The sequence below is a fragment of the Coenobita brevimanus genome, chromosome 44 (genome assembly GCF_032717465.1).
Source record: "Coenobita brevimanus isolate Jiangsu-jjx chromosome 44, ASM3271746v2, whole genome shotgun sequence".
Classification (NCBI taxonomy): domain Eukaryota; kingdom Metazoa; phylum Arthropoda; class Malacostraca; order Decapoda; family Coenobitidae; genus Coenobita; species Coenobita brevimanus.
In genome coordinates, this window is record NC_136997.1 from 20,942,830 (window position 1) to 20,958,576 (window position 15,747).

Below are 15,747 nucleotides of genomic sequence, written 5' to 3' on the forward strand. Positions count from 1 at the left end.
AATTTTGAACTTATTTTCAGTTCATCAGCTCACCTTGTTCCTCTGAGATCAAATGACACACAATGATCTCCAGGTTTATATAGTTTTAGACGTTACTGTAAAATACAAGGATTTGTTATTGTTAAAACTAAGTGAAGGAACCAAATTTTTGTGCGTGAGTCTTGCTAAGGTCAAGAATTATTGGAACACACACACACACACACACACACACCTGATCTACCTACGTATCTACCAACCTGACGTACCCATCTACCTACTTACCTGCCTACCAATATAATCTTCCTAACATAATAACCAACCAACCAACAAATTTCATTGTGATCTACCTACCATACCTCTCTACCAACAGATCCCATCACTCTACCTGCATGACCGACTTACCAAACTAACGTACCTACCTACACTCCTACTAACAAAACCCACCTACTATCATAACGTACCTAACATCAGATCTCATTGCAACCCAAACATCAAACTGACCTACATAACTACCTACATTCCTATCAACACAGCCTAACTACCAACAGCGTAATTTACCTACAAACAGGTGGTCAGTCTACTAACCTGCTCTCCCCACCACTCTGACCTACCTACCTAACTACCTACTGTTCTACATCCATAAACTACCAATCCAGTCCATACACCACAACCCAACCACCACTACCAGCCAGTACTCACAAACACTTCATCATTAAGCTTCAAACTGCCCAACACATGATGCGAGAAGGTGTGTGTGTGTGTGTGTGTGTGTGTGTGTGTGTGTGTGTGTGTGTGTGTGTGTGTGTGTGTGCGTAATTGGGAACTCAGTCACATTCTCATTCCTTCACTGCCCAAGGATTTCGCGTTCGATCTGGGAATGAAAGGCTGAGTTAAAAAAAAAAAAAAAAAAAAAGCGGTATTCAAAACAAGCCCTAGATTCTAACAGACGAACATATAAGGAGAATCAAATCCCAAACACCGGCTCTCATTCCTTCTCTTAGCCACACACACTTGTTTACATATCCTTTACTCAAGTTGGGCTGGTTCTAAAGAAGTGATGAAGTTTTCCAATAAGGCCGACGGACGATGATGGTAGTAGTAGTAGTAGTAGTAGTACTAGTAGTAGTAGTAGTAGTAGTATACCCTATTTGATTTACTTGTGCAGCTGAGATGTATGGGGCGAATAGTGTGATTGATTCGTGGCTGCTGATTGGACTCCGATGATGTAAATCTATAGCTCTTCTTATATATATATATATATATATATATATATATATATATATATATATATATATATATATATATATATATATATATATATATATATATATATATATATATATTCTATCTATTGCCAGACGCCTCAATCCCGTTTGGGGTTGCAACAAACAAATCGCCTCCAAGGCGCCCTGTCCAAATCCATTTCACTGCCCTGCTCCCAACTCACACCCCCCTCTCTCATATACCTCTCCACCCCATCCCTCCATCTCATCCTCGGCCTCCCCCTCCCTCTTCCCCCTTCCACCTCACTCACATACACTCTCTTCGTCAGTCTTTCACCCTCCATCCTCTCCACATGGCCAAACCACCTCAGTGTGTTTCTCATAACGCTTCCTATCACATCCACATCAACACCACAACGCACCTTTATATCCTCATTCGTCAGCCTGTCTCTCCATGTGACTCCACAGGCTCCTCTTAAATAACTCATTTCCACTGCTCTCACTCTTGACTTGTGTCCTTCCAACAACGTCCAAGCTTCACTTCCATACGTTAGAGTTGGTATCACAATACTGTCATGTAGTAACTTTTTCACTTCCGTGCTCACTTCCCTGTTTCTTATCACTGCTTTCAAAGAACCAGCAACCTTTCTTCCCATCTGTACCCTTTCAAGCACTTCACCCTCCAAACCTCCATCCTTACTCATCACACTACTCAAGTACTTAAACGTACTCACCTTTTCCAATTTCTCATCATCCAACCTCGCTGTACATTCAATGACTTCACCTCTCTCAAAGACCATCACTTTACTCTTCCCTACATTCACCTTTAGACTCCGTTTCTTTCACACTCTCTCAAACTCATCCACCAAGCCTTGCAGCTCCCCTTCGTCTTCACTCAACAACACAGTATCATCTGCACACAACAGTACAGGGAGTTTCCAAACAATATCATCTCTCACCAGGGCCACTCCAACATCCACTACCCTACCTTGTACCTCTTTTATTACCCCATCCATGTACACATTGAACAACCATCGAGACATGACAGATCCCTGTTTCAACCCAACTTTCAAAGAGAAAAATTCACTTAGTTCACCATCCACACGCACTGCAGCCTTCGCACCATCGTACATATTCTTCAGAGCATTCAAAAACTTCCCATCTACTCCATATATTCTTAACATTTTCCATAATCCTTGTCTATCCACTCTGTCATATGCTTTCTCCAAATCCATGAAAGTCGCATACAACTTTTTTCCCTTCTCTAGAAACTTTTCCACTAAAGATCTAAGAATGAATATCTGATCTACACAACCTCTTCCCTTCCTAAAGACTCCCTGTTCTTCTCCAACTGATTTCTCTGTTCTTTCTCTAACTCTGTCAATAAGTATCCTACAATACACTTTTCCTATTATACTAAGAAGACAAATACCGCTATGATTACCACACACTTCTTTTTCCCCTTTTCCTTTTTACAAGGGAATAATTATGCCTGACTTCCAATCCTCCGGGACCCTACCTTCCTCCCAGGCCAATTTGCACATCTTCCACATCCATTCGACTACTATCTCTCCCCCACGCTTCAGCATTTCACGCACTCCATCATTTATATATAAATATATATATATATATATATATATATATATATATATATATATATATATATATATATATATATATATATATATATGAATGAGTGTGTGAAATGCTGAAGCATGCGAGAGATAGTATATATATATATATATATATATATATATATATATATATATATATATATATATATATATATATATATATATATATATATATATATGAATGAGTGTGTGAAATGCTGAAGCATGGGGGAGAGATAGTATATATATATATATATATATATATATATATATATATATATATATATATATATATATATATATATATGAAAGAGTGTGTGAAATACTGAAGCATGGGGGAGAGATAGTATATATATATATATATATATATATATATATATATATATATATATATATATATATATATATATATATATATTTACATAGCCTATGATTTCATCATCCTTTGTATAATTCTAACGTACAGTATGCTGCATGTTTGATCACGATTCGCCTCGTGGCTTCCATAGTGACCAAGCTTCCGTGTTCTACGTCACTCCCTCCTTCTCCTCCCTTATAGTAGAGTAAGTTGTTCTTTCTGAAGTTCAGAGCAGGAGTGTCAACTCTTTGTCCCCTATGGCTTCATTTGCACGTCCTTCTTACAAATTGCATCAAGCTCTGCCGGCCCCTATATAATGAGCTCAGTCTCTGCATTAATTGCCACTTAGAGCTACTCCTCATTTTGTTCACATCTCTGTCCTCCCTTGTACAGTTGTTATTATTTTTGTGAGTGCTCAGGAAGTCTCCAACCATCTAGCTGCTGTGTAATTTGAGTATAAGTGTCATTACATTTTTTCTTGTACTGTATAGCATAAGGTGTTAATTCGTAGACCTGGTAAGATTTTTGTGATTCATGTGGAGTTTTTGATGTCAGCCATTATTAATATTATTTTGTATCTGTAATAATATATATTGCATTAACTGAGCATTGTCCGGTTTTCTAATTTTTAACAGGGCTGACTTAGATAAATTTACTCTTGCTAATTTCGTGTTAATAGAGGCTATTGCAGTTAACCATATATTTAACCTGTTTTTTGCCATTACATTATCCTTATGAGTCCTGAATGTTTAGTTGTTAGTTTGAGCATTAAACTTTAACTTGTAATTTTACCTAACTCTTTTGTTTTGAACCTGGAACTTTGCGGGACAATAGTGATTTTAGTATTTTCACTTGAAGTGTTCATTATCTCTCTCTGTTCCGTAATATAAGTTTGGCAACCTCTTATCAGGATATTCAGGATATTATCATAAGGATATTGCTTGATATTTTGTGACTGTGATTTATTCATGATGTCTACTATTACTATGCTTGATGAAGCCAAAGATTTTTTGTCAAATGTGCAAACAGTGTGTGATGTAGAAAATAGAACAAAGAATGAACTTAAGCTTGTTGCTCAACAATTGGGAATTGCTGTTCGCTCTCATCATTCTAAAGATCAAATTGTTTACATGATTAATGAAAGCTTGTTTAATGTAACTCCTCCAGATGAGCACACACAGATTGAAATAGCTAAGTTACAGCTAGCCCTGCAGGAGGCTCGTGCTAAGGAGGCTGAGTTTCAGGCAAAAGCTAAGGAGGCTGAGTTTCAGGCTCGTGCTAAGGAGGCTGAGTTTCAGGCACAAGTTGAACTTGCTAGGATTCAGGCAGACCATGAGTATCGCATGAAACAAGGTGGAACTGGATCATCTAGCTCTGATGATTTTGATGTGGCTAAAAATGTTAAACTTGTCCCTCCTTTTAATGAATCTGATTTAACAAAGTATTTTCAGTTGTTTGAGAGGCTAGCTACAGGTTTTAATTGGCCCAAAAAGTATTGGCCAGTACTCCTTCAAACTGTTGTCACCGGTACAGCTCAAGTAACTTATGCATCTTTGCCTCAGGATCAATCTGATAATTATGATGTAGTTAAGAGCTTGATTCTTAAGGCCTATGAGCTTGTTCCTGAAGCTTATAGAGTAAAATTTAGGACAACTTATAAGCAAGATAAGCAATCCCATGTTGAGTATGCAAAAATCAAAGAAGATCTGTTAGAGCAGTGGTTAAATTCTAAGAATGTAAATTCTGATTTTGATAACTTTAAGCAGATGATTTTGCTGGAGGACTTCAAAAGGTGTATTAATAAAGATGTAAGCCTATATCTTGATGAGAAAAGAATAGATAATTTGCCTGATGCTGCGGTTTTAGCTGATGAATATGTTCTCACTTACAAGAGATATTCTAAAGAAAAAAGGAAAGCTGAGAGTAAGTACGTTGCCTCTACTCAGAGTACAGGTAACAGGAAAGAGAATAAAGATGATGTTTCTCAGGAAGTAAATACCAGCTCCACCTCTAGATTTCAGAAAAGTAAATGTACTTATTGTAGTAAGCTTGGTCATACTATGGAGAAATGTTTCAGGAGACAGCGTGATGTGAACAAAAAGGAGTCTTTAATTATTCAGTCAATTGGTCTAGTGTCCACCCTTGAGAGTTCCCAGAATTCTTTAACCGAGTTAACTGAACCTGCTTTGAGGGGTAAATTAAATTCTCATAATGAAGCTCCTCTTTTGAGCAGTAACGTGGGTGACACTCTCAAGAGTTCATGTGCTAATTTCCTGTCTGATGGTTTTGTCAGTCCTCTGGACAGTAATAACAGGAAATCAGTTAAAATATATCGTGATACAGGTGCTTGCCAATCCCTTATGCTGACCAGTGTTCTAGGCTCTAATGTTAATTCCTCTGATGAAACTGTAATCTTACAAGGTGTAGGGAATAATTACGTCTCTGTCCCTCTGTGCAGAGTGAATTTAGAGTGTGGTTTTATTAATAGTTCCGTTATGGTTGGGTTGGTTGAGACACTCCTAATGTCAGGTGTAACTTTCTTACTTGGAAATGATATTGGTGGAAGTCAAGTGTGTCCAGCTCCTCAGTTGTCTAGTGAGCCAGTGATTGCGACCCAGGATTGTGATGTCCCTGATGTGTTCTCTGCATGTGCTGTCACTAGGGCTAAGTCTATAGTTACTGGTGACTTAGAGGATAATGATGATGATGATGTTATCCTAGCTGACACTTTTCTTGCTAATTTGGACCACTCACCAAATGAGGCAGTACCACGTAGTGTTGATAATTTGTCTCGTCAAGAGTTGGTTGAGTTGCAGGTTGCTGACCCTGAGTTGAAAGGTCTAGCTAACTCTGCTTGCAGTGAGGAAGAGTCAGCTGGTGCTTCTACTTGTTATTATATAAAGTCAGGAGTACTTATGAGGAAGTGGAGACCCCCAACAGCATCAGCCGACTGTGAATGGGAGGTTGTACATCAAGTTGTCATCCCTCGTGTTTGTAGGCAGGATATCATTAGAGTGGCTCATGATTCCAGTTTGGCAGGACACCTTGGAGTGAGGAAGACTGTGGCACGCATTTTGAAACACTTCTACTGGCCAGGTATCATCAGAGATGTTTCCTGGTATTGTAAGTCTTGTCACACCTGTCAAGTTGTGGGGAAGTGTAATCAAACCGAAAAGGTTGCGCCTCTAGTTCCCATTCCTCCTTTTGAGGCGCCATTTACCCGTGTGTTGGTGGATATTGTGGGCCCTCTTCCTAAGACTTCTTCAGGATTTTCTTATGTGTTGACCCTGATTGATATGGCTACTCGTTATCCTGAAGCCATTCCACTTAGAAATATCTCAGCAAAGAACGTGGTTAAGGAAATACTGGGGTTCTTCACCAAGTTTGGTCTGCCCAAGGAGGTACCGTCAGACCGGGGAAGTAATTTCATGTCAAAAGTTTTCAAGCAGTCTCTGAAATAGTTGGGCATCACCCAGATCACGTCTTCAGCTTACCATTCCCAGACCCAAGGAACCTTGGAGAGATATCATCAAACACTCAAATCAATGCTCAAGAAATACTGTTTGGAACATCAGAAAGACTGGGATAAGGGTCTTCTATTCATTGTATTTGCTGCAAGAGAATCTCCAAATGAATCACTGGGCTTCTCACCCTTTGAACTACTGTTTGGCCATGAAGTAAGAGGACCCCTTAAGCTACTCAAGGAATGCTGGCTGTCGGAGGAAGATGACGTCAACCTGCTGTAGTATGTGATGAAGTTCAAAGAACAGCTGTCCACTGCTTTAGAGATGGCAAGAGAGAATTTAGGAGCTGCTCAGGAGAAGATGAAGACTTGGTATGATAAGAAGTCCAGGTTATGCCACTTTCAGCCAGGAGATCAGGTTTTGATTCTGCTACCGGTGCATGGGCAACCTCTTCAAGCCAAGTTTAGTGGTCCTTATTTCGTGGAGAAGAAACTCTGTGATGTCAACTATGTCATCGCCACACCAGATCGTAGAAAGAACAAGCAACTTTGTCACATCAACATGCTAAAGTTATATCACAGGCGGGACGAAAATAACCCTGTCTGCACTGTAGCTGTTCCACCCAAGTCTGCAAGTGAAGTTCTCCCGTGCAGCATGAGCTTGAGTGATAGTTTGGGGAAGAATCCTGATATCATGAATGATCTCCAGACTAAGCTTTCTCATCTAGCTCCAGAGGAAAGGCAGGAGTTTTCGGCATTACTGCAGGAGTACCCGCAAGTGTTCCGTGCCACTCCAGGAAGAACCACTGTGTTGATGCATGATGTCGATGTTGGAGACGCAAAGCCAATTAAACAGCCTTCTTACCTCTCATCCAGAAAGTGCTTGGCTACCTCTTGGACCACAAGATGATTGAGCACTGTCAGAGCGAGTGGAGTTCTCCTGTCACTCTAGTCCCTAAGCCAGGTGGGTCACAGCGGCTTTGCATCGACTACAGACGTGTTAATCAGATAACCAAAACAGACACCCTCTCCCTCGCGTGGAAGATTGCATAGACAAGATCGGAAAGGCTAAGTACATAAGTACGTTTGATTTGTTAAAGGGATACTGGCAAGTACCTCTGACTGAACGTGCTAGGGAGATCTCAGGTTTTGTAACACTAGGAAAGACTTTTGCATGTTCTGTAATGCCATATGGTATGAAGAATGCACCAGCCTCATTTCAGAAGCTCATGAATGTTGTAACAGAGGGTTTGGCAGGGTGTGTTGTTTATATTGATGATGTATTAATCTTCAGTGACAACTGGAAAGATCACCTATGCCATGTCAGTAAATTTCTTGAGCGTTTGGTTCAGGCTAATCTTGTAGCTAATTTATCAAAGTGTGAGTTTGGTCAAGCTAAAGTTCAGTACCTTGGGTACGTAATTGGTGATGGACACGTTGCACCACCAGCAGCTAAGGTTCAGGTTATAAGTGATCTTCCCAGACCTAAAAGTAGGAAAGAGCTACAAAGATTTTTGGGAATGGTAGGTTATTACAGGAGATTTGTTCTTAACTTTTCAGTTCTTGTATCACCACTTACAGACCTACTGAAAAAGGGAGTTAAATTTGTCTGGACCGATAACTGTGAATCCTCTTTCAGCAAACTTAAAGCTATCCTATTAAGTCAGCCAGTGCTCGCTACCCCAAATTTTGCTAAGCCTTTTAAGATGGCTGTTGACGCAAGTGATACAGGAGCTGGGGCTGTTTTGCTGCAAGAGGATGATCAGGGTATTGAACACCCTGTATCTTATTACAGTAAGAAGTTCACTCCACCTCAAAAGAACTACTCAACTATTGAGAAAGAGCTTTTGGCCTTGATTTTAGGTTTACAGCATTTTTCACTTTATTTGTGTTCTGGTTTTGACCCCATAGTCATTTATACCGATCATAACCCATTGAAATTCCTTAGTAAGTTTAAAGATAAAAATCAGAGATTGACAAGATGGAGTCTACTTCTTCAGGAGTATTCATTAGACATACAGCATGTCAAGGGGAAAGAAAATGTTATTGCAGATTGCTTATCTAGACTTTAGACAGATTGTTTTAGAGTAATAAGAAATTTCCATTATAAATTTCTTTTTCTTTGTGGGGAGGTGTTCCATAGCCTATGATTTCATCATCCTTTGTATAATTCTAACGTACAGTATGCTGCATGTTTGATCACGATTCGCCTCGTGGCTTCCATAGTGACCAAGCTTCCGTGTTCTACCTCACTCCCCCCTTCTCCTCCCTTATAGTAGAGTAAGTCGTTCTTTCTGTTGTTCAGAGCAGGAGTGTCAACTCTTTGTCCCCTATGGCTTCATTTGCGTGCCCTTCTTACAAGTTATAGCAAGCTCTGCCGGCCCCTATATAATGAGCTCAGTCTCTGCATTAATTGCCACTTAGATCTACTTCTCATTTTGTTCACATCTCTGTCCTCCCCTGTACAGTTGTTATTATTTTTGTGAGTGCTCAGGATGTCTCCAACCATCTAGCAGCTGTGTAATTTGAGTATAAGTGTCATTACATTTTTTCTTGTACTGTATAGCATAAGGTGTTAATTCGTAGGCCTGGTAAGATTTTTGTGATTCTTGTGGAGTTTTTGATGTCATCCATTATTAATAACATTTTGTATCCGTAATAATATATATTGCATTAACTGAGCATTATCCGGTTTTCTCATTTTATCAGGGCTGACTTAGATAAATTTACTCTTGCTAATTTCGTGTTAATAGAGGCTATTGCAGTTAACCATATATTTAACCTGTTTTTTGCCATTACATTATCCTTATGAGTCCTGAATGTTTAGTTGTTAGTTTGAGCATTAAACTTTAACTTGTAATTTTACCAAACTCTTTTGTTTTGAACCTGGAACTTTGCGGGACAGTAGTGATTTTAGTATTCTCACTTGAAGTGTTCATTATCTCTCTCTGTTCCGCAACAATATATGTATATATATATATATATATATATATATATATATATCTATATATATATATATATATATATATATATATATATATATATATGATGGAGTGTGTGAAATGCTGAAGCATGGGGGAGAGATAGTATATATATATATATATATATATATATATATATATATATATATAAACATCAGCCGTTTGTGTGTCCATTGGAGGACCGGCCTATCCCGACCGAAGTGGGGATGATACAGCCAATGTATCTCTACCAAGTGGCTTAGGCTGTCTATGGTGGTACCAATCTTAAGTGGCGGTTTGGGTGGGGCACGAACCTCTGTACAGTGTTGCCACGTATTCCATACCCGCTATGTGAACGGCTCTGATATATGTAACAGGCATCACAATAAGATAAACACATAAGATTACAATGGTAACGTGTATATTATAATATATGAAAGAACAGTAAACTGATTATGCGTAAAATATTTATACGGTAATACAGAAACGTGGCATAATTATTTCACAGTGTTGCTTTTAAAAAAGTAGTCTCTTTTATTGGCTGTTACCGTATTTCTGGGGTGGGTAATAATGTCACAATTATGATTATAAGATAATGTCCAGGAATATAAGCAAAAATATGCCAGTTTCTTAGTAAAAAAAATATATGCATTAAACCCTCGTGAGCGGCAACACACACACACCCAGTCCGACCTGGTCATCTGTGAGGGATAGAGGAATAGGCCTGTTTGGGGACACCTCTTAAAAAAAACGCGCCAAGACTTTAACCTCCTGGGTGGTGTGGAAATAAAGTCAAATTTACAATATGTACATTATAACGTAAAAGAAAATAACCAAAATGTATCCTAAAATACCACAGACGAGAGAGAGAGAGAGAGAGAGAGAGAGGGGGGGGGAAGGCAGACCAGGGGCAGTGTTGAGTGCAGCTTAGTGAGAGATGAAGGAAGGAAGGGAAGGAAGGAGAGAGTGATTGAATGAAAACAAATCATGGCGCCACAACAACGAGGTCATCTGGCGCCATATGTAAGACAATAATATTTTTAAACATAATTACTTATAATAAAAACAAAATAAAGAAATGAAAGCACAAGTTTACAAGTCACTCATAAAAGAAACAAAATTCCCAAGGGTACGCACATCTCCCCAAGGAGAGAGAGAGAGAGAGAGAGAGAGAGAGAGAGAGAGAGAGAGAGAGAGAGAGAGAGAGAGAGAAGGCAGGCAAGGGGCAGTGTTGAGTGCATTGTCAAGCTGAGGGAAAGAAGAAGGGAGGGAAGGAAGGAGGGCGAGAATGATTGAATGAAAAGGCGCCGCAACACCGAGGTCATCTGGCGTCATATGTAAAACAATAATTTAATAAAAAACAAAATAAAGAAATGAAAGCACAAGTTTATAAGACATAAACAAAATTCCCTAGGGTGACGCACATCCCCCCAGGAGAGAGAGAGAGAGAGAGAGAGAGAGAGAGAGAGAGAGAGAGAGAGAGAGTCATCGCTAGTACGGAAAACGTGGCACCACTGTACAAGGTTCGTGCCCCACCCAAACCGCCACTTTAGAATGGTACGACCATAGCAGAGATTGTATGTAGGGTGAGAAGTGCTTGTAAGTGTAATTGTAGTGTTGAAGTGGCTTTGGATGTGTGTGTAGTCTGCGAACCAAGTGTAATCGGCCCGTGCAAGCCGACCTGGTGCAAGCATATTTTAAGGTATGCGACACTGGTTCAACCACAGCACCCCTTGTGTCCGCCAATGCAGTACGTGGCCTGAAGAACACTCCCAAAGTTTATTACTCTGGCGGGGCGCATATTGTAATTGCTAGCAATATAAGCAACCAGATTAATCATGGACTAATTTCCAAAGCTGAAGAGGTCAAAAGTACCTTTTAAAATTTTACTGTTATCAAAGAAAATTAAAGTTGATTATGAAGTTTTACAAAATCGTGAGTGACGTTTAAAGTAAATTATCACCCACGGTGTACACCCACGTCCGCATGTTGCACTGCATCCACCCACGGTGTACACCTGTGTCCGCATGTTGCACATAATATCCACCCTCGATGTACACCTACATCTGCATGTTGCACTGCATCCACCCATGGTGTATGCCTACGTCCGCATGTTGCACTACAATGTGCACCTACAGAGTGCACATACATCCACATGTTGCACTATTTTATCCACCCACGGTGTACACCCACGTCCGCATGTTGCACTACAGTACATGCCAGCATTTACTTCAATGACAACATCGACGGCCAATCAGCAGTCGCGAATCAAACACACTCTACTTATCCCATACATCTCAGGTGCACAGGCCAATCAAATAGCCTATAGTAGTAGTAGTAGTAGTAGCAGTAGTAGTAGTTGTTGTTGTTATTGTTGTTGTAGCTTTATCTGAACGTAAATTCAGTGACTGCAGGAAACCAAGCACTTCAGCCAGTAGCTCCCTGAGGTCTTTTGTTGAGGCTGGGATGAACGATGGTCTGTGTTGTGATAGTGTGGTGCATGATATGAATAAGTGTGTTGCCTTGTGGGTAGAATGGATTGTCTGTGAGGTGTATTTTGTGTTGGTGCTGTGTCAGGGAAGGGTGGTGGCCGCATCGCAACCTGGCTGGGTGCACTCGTATCTCCCTGGGTAGGGCAGTATCTAAGGGGAGTATGGCTGGTGGTGGTTCTTGAAGGAGGCTGTTTGGCTGGAGGTTTTCGTTGGTTTTGGTTGTTGTGTGTTTACAAAAGTGCTAGTGAAGTGTGGTGTTGGGTGGAGGAGGAGGGATGTTGCTGAAATTTGTCTGTGTAGTGTTAGGCAATCGTTCGTTTCCTATTTCTTTATGGACAAGGGTAATGAAAAATGAAGTTACTCGTACAAGAGTGGGATTGGTCTTGAGCTCAAGCAATATGCTGTGTGCTTTTCATATTCTTAGGATGTTTGATTAGAAGTATCTACTGTATATTTTTCAATGTAAGTGATATAGATTTGTGGTCTTGATGCAGTCTGTCAGTATTCTTAAGGCTTTGTTTTGTGTTTTTAAGACTATCCATGTTTGTTTTTGTTAAGGTTGGCACCCATTTAGACAAGCATAATTCATAATTGTTCTAATGAATCGCTTATGTAAGGTGTTCAAGAATTTTTCCTGTTGCCCAAACGCAATGCCTGTGTATCTCTTCATGGTATTGAGTTTACATGAAGCCTTTGCAATAATGTTACTCGTTTCTACTCGTGCCACACACTAGGATATGCAGAATAAATATCTAAGGAACAGGTGTTAAGAACTCTCCATAGCCACCTAGGATCAGCCATGAACCGAAGGGAGGAAGGTAGGCAGGAGGGAAGGTAAGAATACAACCATGATTGACCTGAAAAAGTCAATTGGAAAAAAATGACTGTGTAATAATATATTTGTTTTAGTGAGCAGCGCACATGAAGGCATTATTTTTTGACTAAGCTGTACATTTACCCTCGTTAATCTTGTATCGGACCAATATGAAGTCGAGTACAGAAAGAAACATACACCAGAAAACACACACACACACACACACACACACACACACACACACACACACACACACACACAATATTCACGACAAATGCTAAATAACGTAAAGGAAGGGAAGAAAATAATTAAACTCGTTACTTTAACCTCTCGGTGCTGTTCAATGCAGTGTTACCAAACACAAAATCCCAGAAAAGAACTAGAGGTGTATATTTATTCCCGTAGCCGACTGTACTGTACAACCATTAGCAGAAGTTTCGCCGACACTTCTCTGTCTGCTGTGGTGATGGAGGATATTATATTTAACTATTTAATATCTGCTGGTAATATGAAGCACAGCAACAGAAAAGTATGAGGAGAAAGGATGATCTCTGTTGTTTTAGGGTTGTGGCAGTGAATGATCTTATATAATCTGTTTCATACTAACAGGGCTCTCGGTGTTGCCTTACAAAAAAAAAAAAAAGACCCTGGATACCTGCATTGTCATGGACATGGGAGGGTCGGGGGGGGGGAGGACGGTGATCCCCTGGGGAAGACAACCTCCAGAGTCCCATTTCACACACTGGCCTGAACCTATGTTCCCACTGGGTCCATTTACCAAGGGATATTTTCCTCATAGGCCTATTCCTGCCATGGACCTAACTCCATGGACCTATTTTCCCACTACTCACTCACCCACCTGTCCATTGACCCACCCATCCAACCACCCATCCTGCCCCACCAAACACACCCACACTACCCCGCAATGCCCCACCAAATACACCCACCCACCCTGCCCCACGAAACACACCCACACTTCCCCACGATGCCTCACCAAACACATCCACACTTCCCCACAATGCCCCACCAAACACACCTGCCCATCCTACCCACCTCACCCATACTACCTAACCCACACATCCTGCCCACCCTACCCATCCTCCCGCCACCCCTACCCACCCAACCACCAAACTCTACCATGTTGACATGATACAGTCACTTTTATACAAGATAATCAGCAGAGGGGGAATTGCTGCAAAGACTCTGATGCTACACATATTGGAAGCCTTATAAAACTGAAAGAAGGTATAAAACATGATCTCTCTCAATGTACTGAAGAGGGGGATATATCAGCCGTAGAATATACCCGATATAATGTTATATTAGAAAAATCGTGATATTCGTAATACAGCCTGATCCATAAATAAGGCTCCTCTAGGAAGTCACGATGTTTTCTTAAAATTACATATCATTTAAAGTTATAAATGTGGTCAGTATTTGACCAAATTCGATCGTAGCTGTCTGACTATTAGTAATATTGGCCATAACTATGACAGGTCATGTCTGCACTGTCTCAGTGTGATCTTAAAGCAAACTATATTGACATATCCTCTCACTGTCCATAGTCATGTAGGAAGGAACACAATTTTTGCAAGTAACACTACATAACAAGAATGCATTCCTCATAATAAGTACTCGATGAAACCACCATCTAATAGGCATTTTGAAGTGCAGTTTTGTGTGACTCATTTAGCCTCTTGAAGATGGGCTGAGAACTTCTCAGGCTTTTACATGCTGCATCCCATTGACGTATATATACGTCCAAACGTTTTGTCACTGTGAGTCCCATTGATGTATATAAACGCGCTGCAATTGCAAGGTCTGTCATTTGCACATTTTTCAAATTTCGTGCGTGATTGTTGGTATGTATACACGGGACACCTTCCTCTATAAGATGCCAGGCAGGGACAATGCCTTACCCCACATGACCTCTCCCCCCCACACACGCCATTGTCTCGGCAATTCACTTGTTACCAGTGACCTGGCCAGTAAAGACATGTCGTGCCATGGAACGAAATTCAAGGCCAGAGTGATTCCCTAATCGATGACAATGTGGAGGACAAAGTTTACATACCATTAGAAGAAGAAAAAGTCAGAAATGATGATCAGGTAATGTTGCCAAAAAAGGTCAGGTATGTTGACGTGTTTGGTGAGTGAAACAATGCTTATATTGCCTATATTACTGTGTGAAAACCAATATACTCTCGTACTACATATAAATTCATACAAAATAAATTAATAAATACCGTTTATGAGTGGTGTGGAATAGTTACCCTCCCATAGAACTCGTTTTCTTTGGAGCTAGCCTGATAGAAAACCCAGTAAGGTAAGGGGTACTGCTACCTGTATTAGGTATTTTAAACCTTGGTTGAGCGACTTCTCTATGAAATTTCGATGTTTCTCACCAAAAGTGGAGGTTTAAGCCAAAATTTTTTTTTTCCATAATTCGTTGAGATTGGGGGGAGTCAGTGGTGGAAAATCGGTTGGGATGGGGCGGGTTAACAGAATGGTTGAATGGCCAACTTCAGTGGCTCTCTGATAATTTTTAGGCGTACCCAGTTTCCTGCGCCCATTTTTGGAAGGTGGGTTGAGATGATGATGATGGTGTTCTTATTGATAATGATTATATCACTTCCCTAAATTCTATGCTCACTAATGTGGCAGAGCAAACAGCTTTCAGCTGGTCTTCTCCTTATCCATCATTGTGGGAACGGCTCAGTCTTCTGGTGTGGGCGTGGGTGTGTCAGTGGTAGGGGGAAATTGTTAAATATTTCAGGTTGGACACTGATTACACTAGCTAAGCCGTCCCTGTGGCACACGAGAAATCACCTGGCTGAGTAAAAGT